This window comes from Chelonia mydas, chromosome 22 (assembly GCF_015237465.2).
Source record: "Chelonia mydas isolate rCheMyd1 chromosome 22, rCheMyd1.pri.v2, whole genome shotgun sequence".
NCBI lineage: Eukaryota > Metazoa > Chordata > Testudines > Cheloniidae > Chelonia > Chelonia mydas.
This window is the reverse complement of record NC_051262.2, coordinates 15,365,970-15,388,229: the sequence shown is the minus strand read 5'-3', so window position 1 is coordinate 15,388,229 and position 22,260 is coordinate 15,365,970. Positions and strand designations below refer to the sequence as shown.

The window sequence follows — 22,260 nt, the reverse complement described above, 5'->3', positions numbered from 1 at the left end:
CTGGCCTCCAAAATACTTGCAAGCCGTCTCCACTTGGTGTCATCTACACACTTTAAAAGCCCACTCTTCACTTTGAGTCATTAATCAAGTATTGAATAGTACCATACCCAATCCTGATCTCTTAAGGACCAACCTAGATATGTTCTCCCCCTGACAGCAAACCAAAGATAACTATGGTTTTTTTTTCCAACCAGTTTTGCACCCACTGTATAGTAACTTCATCTAGACCATATTTCCCTAGTTTGCCAGAGATGCTGATAATTACTTGAAACAGGTCCTTTTGCTCGTTTCGGATCACAAAGTGCCTTCCACAGAAAGCTTAATTATCTCTAAATTTCATACAGCTGGAAAATTAGATTTTTCCAAACAACGGAAGGAATTAAATACAAAGCACCAATTAGAAGACATTATTAAAAAAGCACAAGGACTTGACTTAGAAATTCAGCCTGGTGTTTACAAAGCTCTCATGAGCCTATTATTCTATTTGACCAGAAGGTACCATTGCAATAGAACAAATTAAATGGAAAAAGTTAGGCAGGCAAATCTGTCAGCAAATTGTGGTCAGCAGTGAATCATTTTATTAATACAGGGCTCAAGAAGTCAGGATTATGTTATGCAAAAGCATATAATGTTTAGAGGGATTCAACATTCAGTGGGGTATTCAAGCAATTTGATTGTGCTGCCTACTGATTCCCCTCCAGAAGCCTGAAAAAGGTGAGCCGGGGCCACCAAACTCTGGAGAAAGCCAAGAACTTGAGCTTTAGGAGTGAAATTTGCTCATTTGCAGAGGGACAGAACTAGGGCTTAAGTTACAAGACCTAAGCCTCGATGTTCCTCTGCTGAGAGGGGAATTTCACCCTAGAGGACCAACCTGTCCAGATTCTCATGGGGTCATAGGTTGAAGCTATTATGGTCTGTTTTTTCTGGGTACTACACCTTTCTAAGAGTCCTACCTGTGTGAAGATAACCAGCTGTTTATCAAGGAATGATGGGGTTTGGTGATCACAGCACTAACTGGGGCACGCAAGGTCAGCATATTTGGGGGTCAGGGATTGTCCTTTTGTTCTGTGTTCGCCCAGGACTGGGGCACTGATCATTCAAAACAGGTAAAGAGCAGGCTTCAGTTCCCGTCTCTGCCAGACTCCCCGGCACGATCTTGAACAAATCATTTGGGCCTGGAGCCACAACGAGACTTGTGTTCCAACACTCATCACACCGCGTACCTATCAGAGCCAGCCCTGCAGACAGGACTGGAGGACAAGCTCCAATCTTGACCCGATTTGTGGGATTTCAGCATCTAGATGCCTAGAGTGAGGCAGCAGTGTGCACACAGGCACCAGGAACTAGGGCTCCTAGGGAACCTTTTACAGCAGTAATGGGGCATTGAGTGAGTTCAGGCACCTACAGGGCTAGGCAGCAGCTAACCAGGGGTTGTGGATCAGAGTTGAATCTAAAACTGAGACTTAGCAACCTAAATCTGGGTTTGAAATGCCTAACTCCCTTTGGTCCTTATGCTGTCCATTCCCTACCTGTAAAATGGGGATAACAGGTCTTTTCTCCCACCCCTTTGTTCATGTTTTTAGGTAAGCTCCATTGTGTAGGCACTGTTCCTATGTGTATGCATGCAGAACAGTGAGACTCTGAACTCATTTGGGGCCTGGAGGCCCTACTATAATTCAAGTAATAAACCATCAGAATTGCTGTGTCCTGAAATCAGCTGAGCTACTCATGAAGTACAGGAGTTAAGTGCCAGACTAAGCTTTAACTAAGCTACTTTGTTAGTGATGAATTAAAGAGATGCTAATTAAAGTAAAATGGAGATATTAGAATTGAGAGATGTGTTAGGTAACTAGGTTTTCCTTTCAAACTAATTTTTATTCTTCTATAATTTTCTGCCACTCTGCACAAGAAGTGTACTTGGTTGGCAAGATCTCACTGTGAAATAGCCAATAAATGATAAGGAGTACTTGTGGCACCTTAGAGACTAACCAATTTGAGCATGAGCTTTCGTGAGCTACAGCTCACTTCATCAGATGCATACTGTGGAAACTGCAGAAGACATTATATACACAGAGACCATGAAATACCTCCTCCCACCCCACTCTCCTGCTGGTAATAGCTTAGAGTGAGTTTGTGTGTGTGTTTTTTTGGGAGGGGGGGTGAGAAAACCTGGATTTGTGCTGGAAATGGCCCACCTTGATTTTCATACACATTGTAAGGAGAGTGGTCACTTTGGATAAGCTATTACCAGCAGGAGAGTGAGTTTGTGTGTGTGGTTTTTGGAGGGGGGTAGGGGTGGGGGTTGAGAAAACCTGGATTTGTGCTGGAAATGGCCTAACTTAATGATCACTTTAGATAAGCTATTACCAGCAGGAGAGTGGGGTGGGAGGAGGTATTGTTTCATGGTCTCTGTGTATATAATGTCTTCTGCAGTTTCCACAGTATGCATCCGATGAAGTGAGCTGTAGCTCACGAAAGCTCATGCTCAAATAAATTGGTTAGTCTCTAAGGTGCCACAAGTACTCCTTTTCTTTTTGCGAATACAGACTAACACGGCTGTTACTCTGAAACCAATAAATGATAAATCTGTAGTTCTGGACCATGGCCAGGAGCCAGAGCAGAAACCCATCTGAAAAAGCATAGGGAAGGGAGGCAGATAGGCATGCATTCAGGACAAGTGGAGCAAGAAATACTTCTGCCAAGGCCAAAATAGGCTGGCAAATCAAATTGTTTCAAGCTAAGGAGCAGGAGGAGTTTTTGGAAGCAGTCATGCAGGTGCAATAAGCTGTGCTACCCCAATAAGATCAGACTCCTTCCTTCTGTCCTTCCATGTCTGATGCCAGCATGGCTCTTAGTTACTTTAGAGCTTAACAGTCAGATTGTAGGCCCACATAATAGCAGTAGCATTGAAGGGGTGTAGTAATAAAGAGGAAGAAAAGTGCACCTCTTGGAAGAAATGCTCATTGAGTCACCAGGAGCTACCTCTTCATCATATCCTTGAATTATACTGCCCAAGCCAATGATCAGTCTCCACACAGCCAAACCCATGTGGAAGCAGGGGAATAGTCCCGCTCTTGTGGGGAACTTTCCTGGCTTCTGCACTACCCCGGTGAAGTGGGCTAGGGAAAGGATCCGAGTCTTCGCTCCCACTTCCTTTACCCAGTGGCCTCCCTGCCCTTGAGGACTCCCCTTCCACTCTCCTGTCTGGCAGAGTCCTCGTAACTCCAACAAGGCTAGGCCCAGGATTCCTGAGGGGCTCGACCCCCAACCCTGCTGTGGTCACCTAGGACAGGGGCTAGGGTGTCCCCATTCCAGGGTACTCTCTGCACTGGGCACTTCTCTGACCCACTGACCATTACATACAACTTAAAACAAATGCAAGTTAATCAATTAATTTTAAAAAGAATAAGGAATAATGAGAAAGGTTAAAGGAAACATCACCCCACTCTGTGGCAGGGAACATCACAAACTGTCTCTGGAACATCAGGGCAGTTCACAGTCTGTTCCTTGTAAGTCCCAGGCCTTCTTCTCAGGCCCTGGCTGTGCTGCAGGGATGCTGTGGGTTGGACACTTGCTCTGGTGGTGGCCACATGCTCTCAGGCTCTAAGTGGTAGGACCCTTCTTCCCAGTGTCACCCCCGCCCTGTCTGGGTTACGATCCAAGCCTGGCCTGCAGAGCCTCTTGGCTGAGGCATCTCCCTGTGCTGGGCCCGCTGCCCAGGGTCCCCCTCGCTCTCCCCAGCTGCTCACTGCACCCAGCTCCGGACTGCTCCAGCCCCAGCTGCACTGCTCGGTCTCTGCACTGCTGCTGCTCTGCTTCCAGCTCCCTGGGCTGCTTCTCTGGCCCCTCTGGCTCTGGTTGCTCCAGCCCTGCTCCCAGGACAGGTCTCTGCAGGCTGCTTCTGTGACTCTGCTCCCAGCACTGACCTGCTTCCTGGGCTGCTTTTCTGGCCCCTCTGGCTCTGGTTGCTGCAGCTCTGCTCCCAGGGCTAGTCTGCTCTCTCTGGGCTGTGCCTCTCTGGCTTTGGGGCTGCAGCTCTCCTCCCAGCACAGGGTCTGCTCTCTGGATCTGGCACAGCTCAGCTTGGGACCTTGCTTTCTCCTTAGCTCAGCCCCACTCTGTCTGACCCAGGCAAATCCAGCTCACATGGAGGACAGGACCTCCCTGGCCTCCTAACTCCCTGATTAGCCTGCCTGCCCTGTCATTCAGGCTGACCTGGAGCATTGGCCTCTACCCATTGTCCCTGGGGGCTGTCAGTTTCAGGGTCCCGATTCCCCATTGACCCTTCCCCCTTTTTAGTACTGAGAGCTAGCAACTAAAACACCCCCACTGAATGTTAGTAAGGGGGCAACAGTCCCCTTACACATGCACCAGTGAAAAGCCTCATTGAAGTCAAGACTCCAAATATGTGCTGGGTCTGTCTGCGCTGATTGGGGCCAATTCTATCTAGGTCAGTGCCATGCCTTCCTTTTCCGAACAGGCACCTCAGAGGATCAAAGCAGGTGAGTCTTACTGGATAATGGGGTCCCTGCACTGCCTCTTTTGCCAGACGGGAAGCTGGTACCTGGAGAGTGGTTGGCAGCAGGTGGCTTGATTGTACCTTCTTTGCCAACCTTTGTCAGCTATGGCTCAGAGGCCATTGTCCAGATGAGGATGGTGAAGTAGCTTCTCAGGCCTGGGGAGTGATTCATATTGTATTGATGGGATTGACTGTCCACTAGCTAGAATTGTGTAGACAGAAAGCCCTTCAATTTGATAAGCTCTTCATAGCCACATCCATCTTTTACAACATCTCCATGCAGAATCAAGCTCCATGTAGCCCAGAGCCCACTCTTGGGTGCTACAGCATACAGGTAAATTAAAAGCATCAACTTCTCTCTAGGTGGGCTTTTCCTGTGTCTCCATGTGCCTAGGATATTGAATGGGCTAAGCCAGTCAGTCATCTCCCAACTCCAGCCACTGAATTCCATGCAAGTTACTACAGCCTGGACTGGAACAAGGATCCTTCTGGCCAGTAGGTAGCAACTCTGATTATGGGAGACAGGTTTCCTCATGGCCAGGCTGGTAGGAGTTGCACTGACCAATGAGGGGGGAGGGATAGCTCAGTGGTTTGAGCTTTGGCCTGCTAAACCCAGGGTTGTGAGTTCAATCCTTGAGGAGGCCATTTGGGATCTGGGGCAAAAATTGGGGATTCATCCTGCTTTGAGCAGGGGGTTGGACTAGATGACCTCCTGAGGTCCCTTCCAACCCTGATATTCTATTATTCTATGTCTCAAAAGTTGCTCTAGAAGGTTATTAACCAACTGTAGTTGATAAAATCAAGTCAGTCATTTTACTGTGAGAATATATAAAAACTAAATATTTCCCAGTCATACTGTTTATGTATGACTATATAGTACTATAGTAAATGGAACAAGGAATTCATACTACTGTGGCTCTTTCATGTAATGCTCATCATTCATTTGGCTCTGAACCACAGAGGTCTGAGTATCACTGCTCTGTGATAGCTGATGCCTGACTAACCATCCAGCTATCCTGAGGAGTCTCATCTTCCTCCTTCCCACCAGAGCAGCCCCAAAGAAGGTTCCTGTACCACCATCAGAAGGAACATACAAATGGAATAAGTAGATGCCTATAGCCATGCAAAAGCCTGCTGGATATTAACTTCCTCAGCTGGAAATGTTATTAAACAAGATGATTACTGGATAGCAGGGCTCCACAGCAAAATCAGATCTGAAATGGAGCAGGCAACTCACCACCCAAGCATCTCTAATGCTGATGTGCATTAACCATAAATGTAATTGCTTTCATGAATAAAAGCTTATTTCTCCCAAACTTAGAACACAGTAGCACTTTCCCCTTCTTTATATAAGTGGTAATTAAATGCATCAACAGTCAAAATTAATTAGCATGGAAGCTTCAACACCACTATTCACTGCTGCCAGGGACAGTTTTTTTATATAATCAAAACCATCTCAGCTTCATTTTCCCATTCAGATCTGGACATGCCTATAAAAAGCTCAAATGCTTGAAGAAGGGCTTTGGGATCACAAACTTGCCTTGGAGTAGGGAACAGGGTGGGATCACTTTAAGAGTAAGATGCCTTCAATTTCCTTCACAGACCTACATCTGCAGTAAGTTAATCCAGGCCAATGATCACCAGCTAACAGCTGATATATTCACTTCCTGTTCCTGAGTATTACAATACAGTCTCTGCATGAGGGATTTATGCTCATCTGCACCCAGACCAGAGCAGGAAACAGAAGGTTAAGTTTCCCCAAGATGAGAATGGAAAGAAGCCATTCCCTGCCTGATCAGAGCCATTCTGTTCAGAGCCAGGCTGTACAAGGTAAAACTGTAAACAGCTATGTTTACTTGTATGGGATTTGTGCATCACCCTGGGCACAGAGGAGCCCTGCTACAGTCACCAGTACCCATCTCCTCTGCTTCTAGCTAGTTACAGCTACTACTTTCTGGCCACACTCTGGAGCCTTTAGTCTCACTTACATTGGGCCCGATCCTGCCCAAGGTAACAGGGATTCTGACATTGTCTTCAGGAGCTGGATTGAGCCTACTGAAATAAAAGGGATGCCCAGCATACGAGTAAATGTTTCCCAGAGTAAGGACTCCCCAACCTGACCCTAGGTTTCTGCCACTCCTAATGACAGCTCATTCTGCTGACGCTCTAGGTGGTGTTACTGAAACACTTAGTATTCGTTTTACCATAGCACCTGTGGGACCCAGTCATGGACCAGAGCCCCGCCATGGTAGGTGCTGGACAACCGCATGAGACAGTCCCTGTCCCAAAGAGGCATTGGGCACACAGATGGGATCTAGTCAATGAGAGGATACCAGTCAGCATGAGAAGAGGCAGTCGCAGCTCACCAGCTGCCTGGCCACTGTCAAGTTCATTTTTGGCAACAGAGGAGCTTTCTCAGGAGGGGTTTGAGGGAGGATGAAGAGGTGGCTCTGTGTAGATTCAGACATCGGGGCAGCATGAGAGACAGCTTGACCGACCATTGAACAATGCACAGTGAAGATCTATGGCTGCTTCCAAGATGAGGAATGTTGTTGGCTACTGGCCTTCCACCAAGGGCCTCATCTTCACTCACAGACTACACCAGTCACAGCAGCCCACCTAGCTAGTACAGTCACTAGCCACCTGCCACATTCTCACCAGGGATTACACAGGCTTTGCACAGGGGTCCTTTTACTTTGTTGCAGCACCTCACTGCAGTCAGCTCTAACAGATTTGACTGTAGCCCTGTTGATGTTACCCCCTACCCCTGCACTGAATTGGGAAGGTGACCATCTTTATGACCCTCTTCTCTGTGCAACACCCCTGGTTCTTTCCTCCCTTGCAAGTCTTTCCTCATGCTCAGTGAGCATGCAGGCTGGCATTTGACTTTAGGGCTTCCCCACTTGTGGCATCCTGGGAATATAATCTGTCAGTTTGTAATGCAGACACAGCTGGTAAATACTCTTCCACTGTAGCAGTTTGGCTTTATATTGCTCTGATCATCTCTTAACATCCAGAACTCCTATGAGTGCAGTTAAGCTTTCTGTTGCAGCCCCATTGCACTAAATCCAAACCAAATCATTCTCCTCCAGCCATGCTAGTGTATGCACAATAAAGCTTGGGGAGCTGTCTGTCCTTTCACTCAATGCCATCCAACCTTCAGTCCTGGATCTGTGATCACCTTTGCTGGGAAAATTGCACATGCGTTGGACAGGAAAGATGGATTTATTGCAGTAGCTAAACTGCCTTCAGTAATTAAGATGTTGCAAGACAATCCAACTCCTCCCCTCCACACTCCACCCCCAAAGGATTAACAGCAACACATCTTTCCAAGTCAAAAAAATCTCTTCCTTCTCACCCAAACACCTATAGAAAGAAACACCACTTAACAGTGAATCTGAGCACTAAGGCTATTTGGGGATTTACACAAAGGGAGGGGGCACAGCTGCCAGTACTCATCAGAATATGCCATCTTGTATCCTAACTGGATGTGTGCATCAACAGGTAGGGTACCAAGGAGAGCCCTGATACAGGCTGTCTGAGCAGATTTCAGCTATTGAGTAGGATTCTCCACTCACTCCAGTTTCATGCTAGCACATCAGTGGAACTATTCCTTGATTTACACCAATAGAAGTGAGATCAGAACCCAACCCTTAATAGCCAGTGTTTCGACCCAGCAGAAAGTACAGCCATGAGAAGCAGCCCAACTTCAACTTCCCTACTAAACAAGCTTTCATGATCGTATTTTGAATGTGTTACTGACTTTTGGACACCCTTCTCAAACTGTCACTGAGTGGAAGAAACATTTCCCAAGTCTGCCTGGAACTAGAGCTGGTTGGGAAATTTTTTCCCCTGTGAAAAAGGTCAACATTTTTACCAGCTCTGGACAGAAGGAGGAATTCAGATAGCACTATATAAACAAGATTAAACTTCAGATTTCCTCTTGGTTCTCTGGTCCTGTTGCTTTCTCCACCCACACTCCCTGCACAGGGAGCAATAATGAATAGTGTAGGGTGACCATGCTGTCTGTTACCTTGGGACCCCTCCAGCTGGTTAGTTTACCAGCTTTCATAGCTTCTAGGGCCAGAAAGGACCACAGTGATCATCTAGTCTGACCTTTGCTGGCCTGTTATGAAGAGGTCAAAGTTTTGGGAAAGTCCTATTTTAACAGATTTTAGAAAAAACATCCAACCTTGATTTAAAAATGGCTAGTGATTGAGAATCCACCACATCCCTTGTTAAATTGTTCCAATGATTAATTACCCTTGGTGTTAAATAGTATACACATTATTTCCCATCTAAATTTTCCTAGCTTCAACTTCCAGCTGTTGGAGCTTGTTATAGCTTTGATACAGTACATTGAGGAGCCCTTTTATCAAATATTATCTCCCCTCTTATATATAGACTGATCAAGTCACCCCTTAACCTTTGGGTAAACTAATGGATTGAGCTCCTGGAGTCTATCACTATAAGACATGTTTTCTAATCCCTCAGTCATTCTCACTGCTCTTCTCTGAACTGGCTCCAGTTTATCACCACCCTCCTTGAACTGTGGACACCAGAACTAGACAATATTTGCAAAGCCACCATCCCAGAATGGAGGACCTGGCCCAAGGAACTCCAAGTTTTGAAAGGCAGCCTGCTAATCAAACGGGCTTATTGCTATTTAGTCAAATCAAGCCAAGCCACAGAGATTGCTCATGATGTTTTCCAACATTTCAAACGCCTCACTCTTCCCAAGCCTGTATCTGGAGCAGTGTGTCTGCTCACATAATTAAAAAGCTAGCTGCAATGGGAGCAGAACCATTACTAACTGTGTGAAGGTCCTCAGTTAAGTCAATATTTTTAGCAGGTATTCTCATTCAAATACTTTTGACCTTGCAAGATGTAGAAAAATATACATGCTAATTAATTGAATACCCATGTCATCCTCCCTCTGATTTCAGACCAGGAGGGGGAAGCTAGAGATGCAGCTGGAAATAATTAGGCACAGGAGGGCTTTAAAAGTTCATTAACTGTTTCATTTGCAAACTGCTTGGTCCTTTGTGAGCACATCTAAGCGTGGAGTCTGTTCACTCCTTTCCTGCGGCAACACCAGAGGGTTCCAGGATTACCAATATAATGGCAGCTAACAGGTATGCCCAGCTTTTCAGAGCCCTGCTCAAATAACCAGAAATCTGATTGACCTCTTGGGTTTGATAACTTGCTCCAGGCAGGCTGCCTGCAGAGCAGGGGGAACAGACAAGCAATGCCATGATCAGCAAGCTGAAAAAGGCTTTGAGCAGCCCAGGTTAGAAAGGAAGCACTGCCAACTAAGCTTCCTTCCCCCCCACAATTGAAAAATCTACTTTCTAATGCCTGTTCTAACAGCCCAGAGCTTTACCCTCTGATCCATGTAAGTAATGAATGAGTTTAGTTAACCTCCCTGGGAGCAGGTGGGGTTCTTACTGTGCTGGAGCATTTTTTAATTCAAGACAGCTGTCCCTGCCCTGACAGTCCCTTCACTTAGGGCATGCAGCTGTGGTCTTCCCTCCTCTTAGGGAGAGTGATAACCCTGTTTCCCTATCTTTGCACAAGGTTTGTCTACATCTTTAAAGGAGTCTTACTAGCAGTGAATGCCCCTTGAAAACAGATTCAGAGTGAAATCCTGGCCCCACTGAAGTCAGTAGCAAACCTCAAATTGTTTACAATAGGGCCAGGATTTCACATACAGATTTTAAGCCCAAAAGAACTATTATGATCATCCATTCTGACCACCTGCAGAACACAGGCCATGGAATTTCACCTCCCAGTTCCTGATGATCAATAACTTGTGCTGGTTTGAGAGATGCAGTTTCTGGGTTGCACGCAGATGAACTGCATTTGAGCTCAGAGGGGCTCAGGTTAGGTTACTTGCTGGAAAATCTGAGGTAAGAGTTGAACTTTCATTGTTAAACTAGAAAACTGGACATGCTTCTGCTGTGATAACCTCTGCCATAATGCAGAGCAGAAAATCCAGGAGACAAACCCTCATTAGAAAGCATGCAGAAAACAATTGGCATGAAACCCTGAAAACATTCTTCCGCTAACACCCAAGGGCCTGTGAGTGGCATTTGGCAAGGCTGGAGACTGAAAGGCATGAAAAGCTGAGTCATTTAGCCATGACCAGCATGATGCAGGCTACACAGATAAGTGGGACATTGACACCACCAGGGACCATTTTCAAGGCAGATCAATTGGCAACAGCACCACAGGCCTGGTCTTGTTCCTATTGACACCACCAGCAGCGCTTCCATGGTGCGCATGTAGGCTGTACGTATGGGCTAATTCCATAAAATTAAAAACCTGAAACCTAAATTTCAGTTTTCCCAATCAAAGAACTGAAGAAACTCAAAGTCTTGTTTATTCAGACACCCAACTTTCCATAAAATAGAAATTCTGTAGAAGTTTTACCTAGCCAACTGTGCCTATTTGCTGGGAAGCATGACTGGCACCTCTGAAATTTCTATTGCCAAACACTCCCTCCCCACATGAATTTCTTTGAAATATTAGCTGCATCCCTTTCAGGGCTCCTGAGTTAACCAAAATCCTGACCAACTGAATTGGACAATAAATTATTCTAAACTAAATCAGAGAACAGACAGTGGAGCAGAAAAATTAACAATTAGTTTGAGCAGAGGTTTTTGGGTCACATATATCATGGGTTTTGCTCTCTGCTGAGCCCTTCCCAATCAGGGGTATAAAAATGCAAGTCATGGTTTGCATTAGTGCTGAGGGGAGTCCCACAGATCCAAAGAAAGGCACAGAACTCCAGGATATAACATGGTTTTAGAAAGTCCTGACTATCCCCAAGTACATTATGAAAGCACAGTAGATTATATTGTCTTCATAGTGAAACAGCCATCTGATTCAGCAGCAAGCTGTATGCATCGGAATGTGTTGTGTCTTTAGAAGCTATTCAGACAATCTTATATTGCTCTACGGGCCTTGCCAATGGCCTGGAGAATATATGAAAGGAGACAGGTGTGAGACTCCCTGCAGTGGGGCACTAGGAGGTGGCTTTCCCCTACTTAAGGAAATGAGAAAGTAAATCAGAGTAAGATACATTTGACCTAGTCCCATTCCAAGCAGCAACCATGACTTAGTTACATGGAACAGTTCTTCACTGGTGAAGTGTTCCATGTACACACGCTTCTCTGTTCCCCAGGTAGCAGAGTGCACAAATTAAAGTCCTGACCCCATTCATTAAGGACAATCTGAGTCTTTGCCTAGGTTACAATGGGAGTTTGATCAGGTCCTAAGGCAGCAGTTATTTCTATGCTCCGTGGTTGTCAAGGGAGGGGCACTTTTGGAAGTGCCTTTAAGCAGAGAGCACTCAGGGTACGTACACACTGCAGCTAGAGGTACCTTTCCCAGCTCAGGTAGAGAGACATGCTAACTTTGTTCTAGTGACCTAAAAACAGCATAGCCATGGACTCAGGCTCACTGAACAAGGACATTTAGGATCTTGGAAAGGATTGCTCATTATAGGAGAACACCACTTCTGCTTCGGGCTAACAAAATAAGAATACTTAGTTCTTATATAGTGCTTTTCATCAGTAGATTTCAAAGTACTTTACAAAAGGAGGTCAGTACCATTATCCCCATTGCACAGATGCGGAAATAGAGGCACCAAAAAGGGAAGTGATTTGCCTAAGATCACCAGCCAGTCAGGGGCAGGGCCAGGAATCGATCTCAGGTCTCCTGAATGCAAGTCAGCATTCTATCCCCTAGGCAATATTGCCTCCATAAGTAGGCTTCTGATGGCTCTGAAGGACACTAAGTTCTCCCAGACCTTTTATCAATCCGAAGGAGAAGGGGGAAAGACACCCTCTAACATCTGCTAGCAGGAGATTGAAAAGCTGGGCAATAACTAGGGATTCCTAAAAGGGAAGCTAAGGAAGAAGAGCCAGGGGTAAGGCACTGGTGTGGTAGTCATGAGATTAAGTTCCTGGCTTGACAACAGACTTGTTGTGACCATGGGGGAGACACCTAATTTCTCTGGGCCTCATTTCCCCCTCTAATTCTTTCTTCTGTCTTGGCCATTTAGACTAAGTTCTTCAATGCAAGGACTCTCACTGTGTTTGAACAGTAGGTCACTATCTTGGCTGGGCCATCTAGGTGCTACCATAATAAAGACAGCTAAGACATAATATGGGATTCACTAGAAAAATCTGTGGTAAATTAAATAGCAGCTACAGCCTTTGTGCTAGGTTAGCTTAAAGACAGAAAGGTATTCATTAACAAGTGAATTGGGTTGATCAGACCCATACTTCCACTGCAAGGTAAGAGGCTACCTTGAAATGTGCCATCACATACTTGGTCAGGGACTTTAAGCTTGTGTTGGGGGGGTGTAGCTGTATTTATCTAAATGATCACTTTAATGCAGCTGCAAAAAATCATCTCCACAGTGGAATGCAGTGTTCACATAATAGCTGTCTACAGCAGGTTACCAAGCAAGTGAAAGGTACAGTTCCTGAGATCTAACCGCATTATTGCTTACTGCAACACCCATTCATTTTATATGTGGTTTTGGTAGGTAATACAACTCCCCCGTATTTCTACAGAGATTGTGCACTGTGTAAATCCTGCACCTCATGCTGGTCATTAATTACCAGTGCATTCTTTATTTCACCTCCAGTCCACACACAGCTTCTGTGATCCCACTTGTTGTAAATTTAGAGCAGAAATTCTGAACCATGAGATGAAGATGGAACAATGCTATTTTCATGAAAGGGAAAAATACCTCCATCATTTAACTCTCCCTGGACACTATTCTGCTTCTAGCATCCATAGTTTTATGTTCTTATCCCACATCTGGATTTGGCAGGTTGAAAGGTGCTGCTAAGAGCTGGACAAAACTCAGCAGTTGCTGTTTCGAGTGATTTGTGGGGGCCTTTTGTTTCAGGCGAGTTTCACTCTTGCACATTAACTTGGTACCAGGTTGGCAGAAAGTTTGCAAAATTCAGGAACTGCCCTGAATTTCAGGTTTACTAAAACAATCCACAGAACTGGGGTTCTGTTTTGAAACCTTTACCTAGCTCAATTGCAAATAGGATTGCATGAAGACAGATGAGGCATTTTACAGCACCGGTTACATACAGGCCCAATACTGTTCATTAGCAACTCACATTCAGGAAAATTCCCTCCACTAAGTGTTAGGAAAAAAGTCTTTCTTCCCAATAGCAAGAAATTCTTGCTCTCCATATGTTCTAATGCACAAGTTTAGGACACAGAATCAGTGGGAATATTTGCTTCTACCTTTGTCTCACATGAGCTGCTCTCACATCCCTTAATTGAGACAGCTAAGGGAATGTTTTTGTTCCTTTGCACCCTCAGTGTTAACTGAGGGGATAGCTTATTAACTACTTGAGATAAGGCAAAACAAACCAGAGGAGGCCATTTGCTCTGGCAAGGCATGTAATATGTTAATTGCTACTGGCTTGTTAGGGGCTTTGGAATTTGCCAGTAAGCAGTAATTCCAGTTCCCTGGCATTGTGGGCACTTGTGCACGAGGTGAGCACTTCGCCCTCCCTTGAATTATTGATTCACAAACATGGACTTTTAAACAGCCTTTGCTATAACTGCAGCAGCCATTCACAGATTCCAAGGCCAGAGGAACCATTATTAACATCTAGTTTGACTTCCTGCATAACGCAGATCACCAAAATAATTCATACATACAGCAGATTTTTTAGAAAACATCCCATCTTGATTTAACAGTTCTCTTTGATGCCAGTTCCACCCTGACCCTTGGTAAGTTGTTCCAATGGTTAACTACACCTTATTTCCAGTCATTTTGTCTAGCTTCAGCTTCCAACCATTGCATTGTGTTCTTCCTTTCTGATGGGCTGAACAGCCCATTATTAAATATTTGTTCCCCTTCTGGGCCAGCAACATAGCTGAATGTATGGGGGGATAGAATGTAGTTAAATAGGATGCTGTAGGATACTTATACCTTGCCCATGAATGGCATTGCATGTCTCAGCGCACCACACCACTCACTATTGTTTCCGAGCTGACTCAGAAGGGAATGCTACCTACCTCCAGCCACTATTGGGTTTGGTTGGAGAGGTCTCCGATCCGCCTACTGAGCAGGCCCCACCCCGCTCAGCTTCCCTAGCCCAGGTTGAATGCAGCTGTGGGGCACATTTTTAGGTCTTACCTTGTGACTGACTAAGCAGATCTATCAGGTCTGATCAGCTTGTAGCACTTCCATTAGCCACTGTGGGCGTTGTACGTGCATCGAGGGGAGCTGACCCTCAGGCTGCTGCAACTTCACGGCACAGAAAGGGGTGGTTATTATACTTAAGTATTTCATTAGAAATGCTGCAGTAGCACTTCAAGACAGACACCCACTACAGCGACGGGAGGGCTTCTCCCACCACAGTAGTTAAACCACCTCCCCCAGAGGCAGTAGCTCTGTTGACCAAGTACTGTCTACACCAAGGGTTTAGGTCAGCTTAACTACCTGATTTTTCACACCCCCTGAGCAATGTAGTTGGGTCAATATAACTTTGTTTAGTTCTGGCCTTAGGAGCTTTGCAGTTTGGCTATCTTGATGTAAAGCCCCTAGTGGAGACATGGTACTGTAGTTTTTAATCTTCATGTAGCTACTCAATGTATACCCATGTGGAGGATTATAGAGTTAGCCTTGAGTAGTTACAGTGAGGTAAAAAAATTTACCTAACCACCCTAACTGCTTAGTAATAGTGATCATAATCCTTGACAGGGGAGGGAAGCAAACAAATACCACAGTAATATTTCATTTCAAAAAGGGGAACTACACAACAATAACTAGCTTCCTTAAGTGGAAGTTAAAAGCAACAGTCACAAGAGTAAAATGCTTGCAAGCTGTATGGAAACTTTGTAAAAACTCCATAATAGAGGCTGAAAATAAATGTACACCCCAAATAAGAAAGAGGACCAAAAATGCCACTGGCTAAGCAGTGTAAAAGGCCATTAGAGGCAAAAAGGCTTCCTTTGGAATGGAAGGCAAAATTGGAAGTCAAATCCTACACAGGAAAATGGAAAGGAACACACTTTTACACTTACAAGCGTTTAATTAGGCAAGCCAAAAAAGAATTTGAAGAGGAACTAGCAAAAAAAATGCATTTTTTTTAGAAAGTCAGAAATAGGAAACCTTCCAAAAAGAGGAAGTGGGGCCGCTGGATGATTGAGGTGCTAAAAGGAGCACTCAAGGAAGATAAAGTCCGTTGCAAAGAGGTTACATGAATTCTTTGCATCAGACTAAAGAGGATATGAGGGAGATTCCCACACCTGACCCGTTCTTTTTTAGGTGACAAATTTGAGGAACTGTCCTAAATTGAGGTTCAGTAAAGGTGGTTTTGGAACCAATTGGTAAACTAAACAGTAATTAATCACCAGTACCAGATGGTATTCACCCAAGAGCTCTTAAGGAACTCTAGGAAATTGGTTTACATACCACAGCAGTTGAGCAATCACTTAAATCAGTCACTGTATCTGATGTCTGGAAGATAGTTCATGTAATGCTGATTTTTAAAAAGGCTCCAGAGGTGATCCTGGCAATTACAGGCTGGTAAACCCAGCTTCAGTACCAGGCAAATTAGTTAACACTTGAGTAAAGAACAGAATTATCAAACACAAATTAGCACGCTCTGTTGGAGAAAAGAGTCAATGTGGGTTTTTGTAAAGGGAAATCATGCCTCAATCTATTAGAATTTTTTGAGGGTGTCAACAAGCATGTGGACAAGGATGATTCAGTGGATATAGCATACTTGGACTTTCAGCAAGCCATTGACAAGGTCCCTTACCGAAGGCTCTTAAAAGATAGGAAACAAAGGACAGTAATAAATGGCCAGTTTTCAGAGTGGAGAGGAGTAAATAGGGTCCCCCAAGGATACTTGGACCAGTGCTATTCAACCAAAACAGAAGCGCTCTGGAAAAGGGGGGTGAACAGCAAGGCGGCAGAGTTTGCAGGCGATACAAAATTACTCTAGATAATTAAGTCCAAAGCTGACTGCAAAGAGCTACAAACGGATCTCAAACTGGATGACTGGGCAACAAAACGGCAGATAAAATTCAATGTTGATAAATGTGAAGTAATACACATTGCAAAAATCAATCCTAGCTATTCATGTAAAATGATGGGGTCTAAATTAACTGTTACCCCTCAAGAAAGTGGTCTTGGAGTCTGGTTAGTTCTTTGAAAATATCTCCTAAGTGTATGGTGGCAGTCAAAAAAGCTAACAATGTTAGGAGCCATTAGGAAAGGAATAGATAAGAGAATATAATGCCATGATGTAAATCCATGGTACGCCCACCCCTTGAATACTATGTGCAGTTCTGGTTGCCCCCCATCTCAAAAAAGATTGGAATTGGAAAAGGTACAGAGAAGGGCAACAAATTACAAGGGGTACGGAACAGCTTCCATATGAGTAGAGATTAGAAGGTCAGGACTGTTCATCTTAGAAAAGATGATCAAGAGGCAACATGACAGATCTATAAAATCACAGAAGATGTGGGTAAAGTGACTATTTACCCCTTCATGTAACAAACTAGGAGTCACCTAATGAAGTTAATAGGCAGCGGGTTTAACACACATGTACATACGTAAGGAATATTTCACACATTGCACAAGTCAGCCTGTGGAACTCATTGCCAGGGATGTTGTGAAGGCCGGAAGTATAACTGGGCCCAAAAGAAAATGAGAAGTTCATGGAGGGTAGGTCCATCAATGGCTATTAGCCAAGATAGTCATGGAGACAACCCCATGCTCTAGATATCCCTGAGCCTCCAATTGCCAGATGCTGGGTCTGGACAACAGGGGAAGGATCACTGTCATTGCCCTGTTCTGTTCATTCCCTCTGAAGTATAGACAGCTGCCACCGTCAGAAGATGGGTTACTGGAAAAGATGGACCATTGTCTGACCCAGTGTGGCCATGCTTGTGTTCTAACCACAAGTTGTTCTAACAATTGGTTTGAGTTTGTGAATTTTTCAATTGATGATTTCCCCCCACCCACCCTCCAATCAAAAAAGGTCCTTTTTTAAAAAACAAAGTATTCCAGGGAAAAATTGACATAGTAAAAATGTGCCTTTGTGAAAAATGACTAGTTTTATTGCTAAGAATTAGAAAATTAAAGACTTCCATAAAAGTTATGAGAAAAGCAGGAGCACATCTCAAAGCCTTCCCCGTGAAGACAGCTTTCACATGTTTTGGCAGAATTCATTCCCCACCCCCCAGTGCTAGTTTGGTTGGTTGGGACACAGGGTGCCCATGCAGAACTAGTCTGCCTGGAACACGAGGTGTCGGCAAGCCTTGCCTGGGCTCCCCAAATCACTGCACTCCTGCAGACAAGAAGTGTCCCATTCTGCTCAAACAGGCCTTCTGGTGCTGCAGGAGGCAGCCCAGGGACTGCCTCTGAAAATGCTTTTAAGCCAAACTAATATCAGCATAAGACAGCAGGGAACCTCTCTCCATATTAATGTCATTTACACTTAATTAGTGGAAGACACCAAATTGGCACTATAGAGTAAGTGATGCCTAGATTGTATTCAACATGAGTTGCAAAAGCCCAGGGCATTTAACCACATGCACTCTGGCCATCTGCTGACAGGATGCCCTTCTGTAAAGGCTCTGATGCCTTGATTATGTAGAGATGGGATATTATTCCATCCTTAAAACTGAAGATAATTACTAAATAAGTCACTGCAATTCAAGCAATACATCTGAGCCTTGCAACATCATCCTAACTGCAATTGTACTGTTGTCTGAGTGGGATAAAGAACATGGGGCCCTAACTGGTGGTGATTTAAATTAGGATAGTTTGTGTTCCTTACCCTGACGGATGGCTGGAAAGAGATGCTCTTGGCCTTCAATAAATCAACTCAGCCGCTCTAAAAATACTATACCCAACTAGACTGGTACTGTGTGAGGTCTGACTGCAAACAACTTTCAGACATTTTAAGGGCCTGATCCAAAACCCGTTGAAGTGAATGGGAGTCTTTCCACTGGATCAAGCTGGAAGTGTCCTATTTGTTGCAAACAACAAGGGGAAGGATTCCCTTCCTCTAAGAGACACACACTGGATTTATGGCTTAAGAATATCCGCAGCCCACTAACCCCACTTTTGTCCTATGATTGCAGAGGTGTTAGTGGGACACTTCACCTTGAATTCTCTTACAATAGGGCTTAGCTACTTATACTAAACAATATGCTCCAGCCTGTATTTAGCTGTGACACCAAGTACCTTCCCCAGACTTGAAGGAGATCTGTGTAGCTTGAAAGATTGTCTTTCACCAACCGAAGTCAGTCCAATGAAAGGTATTGCCTCACCCACCTTTGCAGGACCGAGGCCTAGCAGAGCAAAGTGCTGAGTCTGATCCAGAAAAATACTGGAGCACATGCTTAACTTTAACCACATGCATACCTCCATGATGTGTTGGGGCTGCAGTGCTCACTCTCTTGCAGGGTCAAGCCTCTAGCTCAGCGCACAGGAAACAGAATTTCTCCTTCATGCAGCATTTAAAAGAAGTTGCTCACATATCCATAAGTTGCTGCAGAGGCTAGCAATGGAGGACTTTATGCAAAGCACTATCAAAATGAAACCAGGCCATGGCAGGAGTAGCAGGACAAACAGAGGCTGGGGGCATGCCTGGGTACAAGGGGAAAATGGCTGGACCTCTTTTCTCTCTGGCTATTCTAGGCTGCAGAGCTGTGCAAGGCTGCTGAAAATTAGAGCATCCCAAGGGAGCCCTCTACCTCACCCAGGGGGCTGACAGCTGAGAGCAGAGCAGAATTAGGTGCACTGGTAGCTTAAGTCACTTGTATTCCCCTGCACCCCACCCATGTGGAATCTCCTGAGACAGCATAGAATCCAGTTCTGGAACTTCCTGAAACCCTAACCTGTGCTGATAGTGTTTCATTAGCCATTATGTTTATGGTATAGATGCCCATCAGATACTATCTCCATATACCTTAACAAGGTAATTGGAGACCAGGTCTTATTTAAGTGTTGGCTTTGCTTTTTACACCTGCTACATAAAGAGGATATTTTATGATGGAATCAGGTGAATGAGTTACAAACAGAAGCAAACCACATTACACATTCTCATTTAATTCTCCTGGAGACTGACCCTGGAGTCTGAAATCCTTGGTTTAGCCACAGAACAGATAAGGTAAGAGCTTCCTTCACACACTTGCCCAAGTGCCCAGACTGCTCCAGTGGGGTAACTTGAGAGGAGAGTTTGAGGTCCACATTCCTTGGCCTCTCCTGGACACTGCTACCAAGGGGCCAACCGTGAAATTGGAGCTACGCTGATTTACACCAGTAGAAAGTCTTGACCCTCATGCAATTATACCACATGGCACAGGTACAAAACATGGCACTAGTCTGATGCAGCACAGGCTTGAAAAAAGTGGAACTGGGCTCACAGCATTTTTGTTCTACAATTTGCGCAAGGCCACTTTTGCAGGATCGCTGTTTCACTTTTATACAAACTGCCACCTAAACCGGTCAGACTCTGCCAAAGGGACTTCTGAGGATTGTTAGAAATATTACTGACCACATCCCATTAAAAATACATTGAATGACACCTGCCCGGTAAAACACAGGCTAACCTATGGCCCACTGCCTCTGAGATTGTCATTTTGCAGTACTTCACACCTTGCCCTGTCAGCTTGATGCACTGGCTGCTCTGTGCAACACTTAATTTCTAAACAGGCCTGTTTCCCAGCTGCTTGATTCAATTGCTTCATTATGTCATTGCCTACAGAACACTTCCTACTGTCTATCTCACACCCCAGGAGTGATGGAAACAAGAGGACCATATGCAGTGATTAAGCACATGTTATGAGGGAATTCAGTGTACACTCCAGCCTTTAATTAAACGCTCTTATTCGGGGACCTTTGCAATCGCAAATAGTTCAAGCACAGAAAGTTGCCACAGTCTCCCAGTGCGGATATTTAAACCAATTTAACCTCCATCAGCCACTCTGAAAAGTGTGGCATTTCACTGGTGATTAAATTAGTATTCAAGCCTAATTAATTATGGGAAGACAGAAAAAGCCAACACCACACAGCATATGTTGCAAATCTAGTTGAGAATAGAAAAATGTTAAATTGATCTGTTATATATACACATATAACTGGAGAACAAATGTCTGGTGTTTTGGAACTTTAGAAATATTGCAACAAGCATCTGATATCTATATTAACTCAAACCCCCAAATGGGTTGGGATTGTTTATACTGCATTATTATTACAAGATGGATTTTACCAGCTGTCTTGCTGAGCAATAAGTTAGCCCTAATCTATAGTTAGAACTATGATGGTTTTAAGCACGTTGTATGGTCTAGGGTAATTATTGCCCTAACTACATTGAGGATCCAGGTAACTTGTGAGGCTCATAGCTGTAAGAGTCAGTAGATCACCCTCTATGGAAGATTCTGGGAAAGCCGTTAAGTCTGTCAAAGAATCCTTGTGTGTTAATAAAATCAGGGCTTCTGAGTATTTGTTGCTAGTATGAACTCTGTACAGTCAGAGAAGGGGAGCAAGTCCCAATAAAGTCAGATTATTAATTACAGAGACTTACCTTTAGCACCATGTCACAGGACACACAGCAGCACTGGGGATTAGTTCTGTCCAGTCTAAAGCCCCCTTTCTATCATTATGGGCTCACCACAGCCCCACTGCCTCTCTGGGACTCTGGGTACTTCCTCTTGGTGACTCAGCCCCTCCAGCCAGGTCACAGAACTGTCCTGCCCTGCTGGGGTATCCAAGTCCTGTTGTACCAACTGTTCTCATGCCCCACCCCAGACAGTCTTCCAGGACAGGCCTGTGCCACTTTCCCAACAGCCAGTAGGGGAGCCCAGACCCATCCACTACTCCAGTTTCCAGTCCAGGGACCTTACATCCAGCAGCTATGGTCTGCTTGCTCTAAGATCTTATTGCTACTTCCCTGGATTCCTTTCCTGCTTTGCTGTAGCTACTGCCTACCCACCAGCTTTTCCAGCCAGAACACCCTTCTCCTAGGGAGCAACTGTAGACTACCCAACACAGGCACTCCAAACATACCCCCCCACTCCCTAACAATCATTCCAGCCTATTTCCCCTGCTAACCTTTGCTTTTTCCAGCTTCCTGGCTTTATACCAGCCCCTACTGTTCCTTCTCAGCTGTGCTCCATCATCAATCAGCCTTGCAAGCGCTGGCTGTCCCCCAGGTGCACCCTCTCAGGTTAATTAACCTGAATTAACCTGCACTGCCTTGTGTGGTGTAGAAACCTTATCACACCCCATAACAAAGAGGGAAAGCGCTTTTGCTTTCATAGTCTGGTCTATGCTGACCAGTGCTAATTCATGTAATAAACGCTGACTTTATGGTTATTTCTCTGGTCAGAGAGGAAAATCCCTCAACAGTCGTGCTAGGCAGATACGCTTTGCCTGGGCTACAGTAAAAAGCAATGAAAGGTTAACAGGGCCCAGGGAGCAATATTACTTTTGTCAGATTGTATGAGAAACCGGTTATAGTCCAACTAAATCAATGACTTCCTGAGCCCGTGGCAGATTCCATAAGCCATAAAAAACTCCAACACACACATAGCTAAGCTGCATGTCAGCTGCTGTTTGATTCTGCTGAAGTTCAGCACATGAACTGCTGTAATATTTCAGTGCAAGTATAAGGCCAATAGACCCCGGGCGCCAGCAGGCAGGATTGAACCAGGGACCTCTGGAGCTTAGA

At 44.8% G+C, this 22,260-nt stretch overlaps 1 long non-coding RNA gene across 1 annotated transcript in view; it reads right to left on the bottom strand.

Moving 5' to 3' along the window:
- LOC122463589 overlaps positions 1-21,643 on the bottom strand; it is a 29,412-nt gene extending 7,769 nt beyond the window's left edge. Inside the window, exon 1 of the long non-coding RNA XR_006287082.1 lies at positions 21,115-21,643. This is a non-coding gene — a long non-coding RNA (uncharacterized LOC122463589). The remainder of the gene's footprint in view (positions 1-21,114) is intronic.
- Positions 21,644-22,260: the final 617 nt, after the last annotated feature.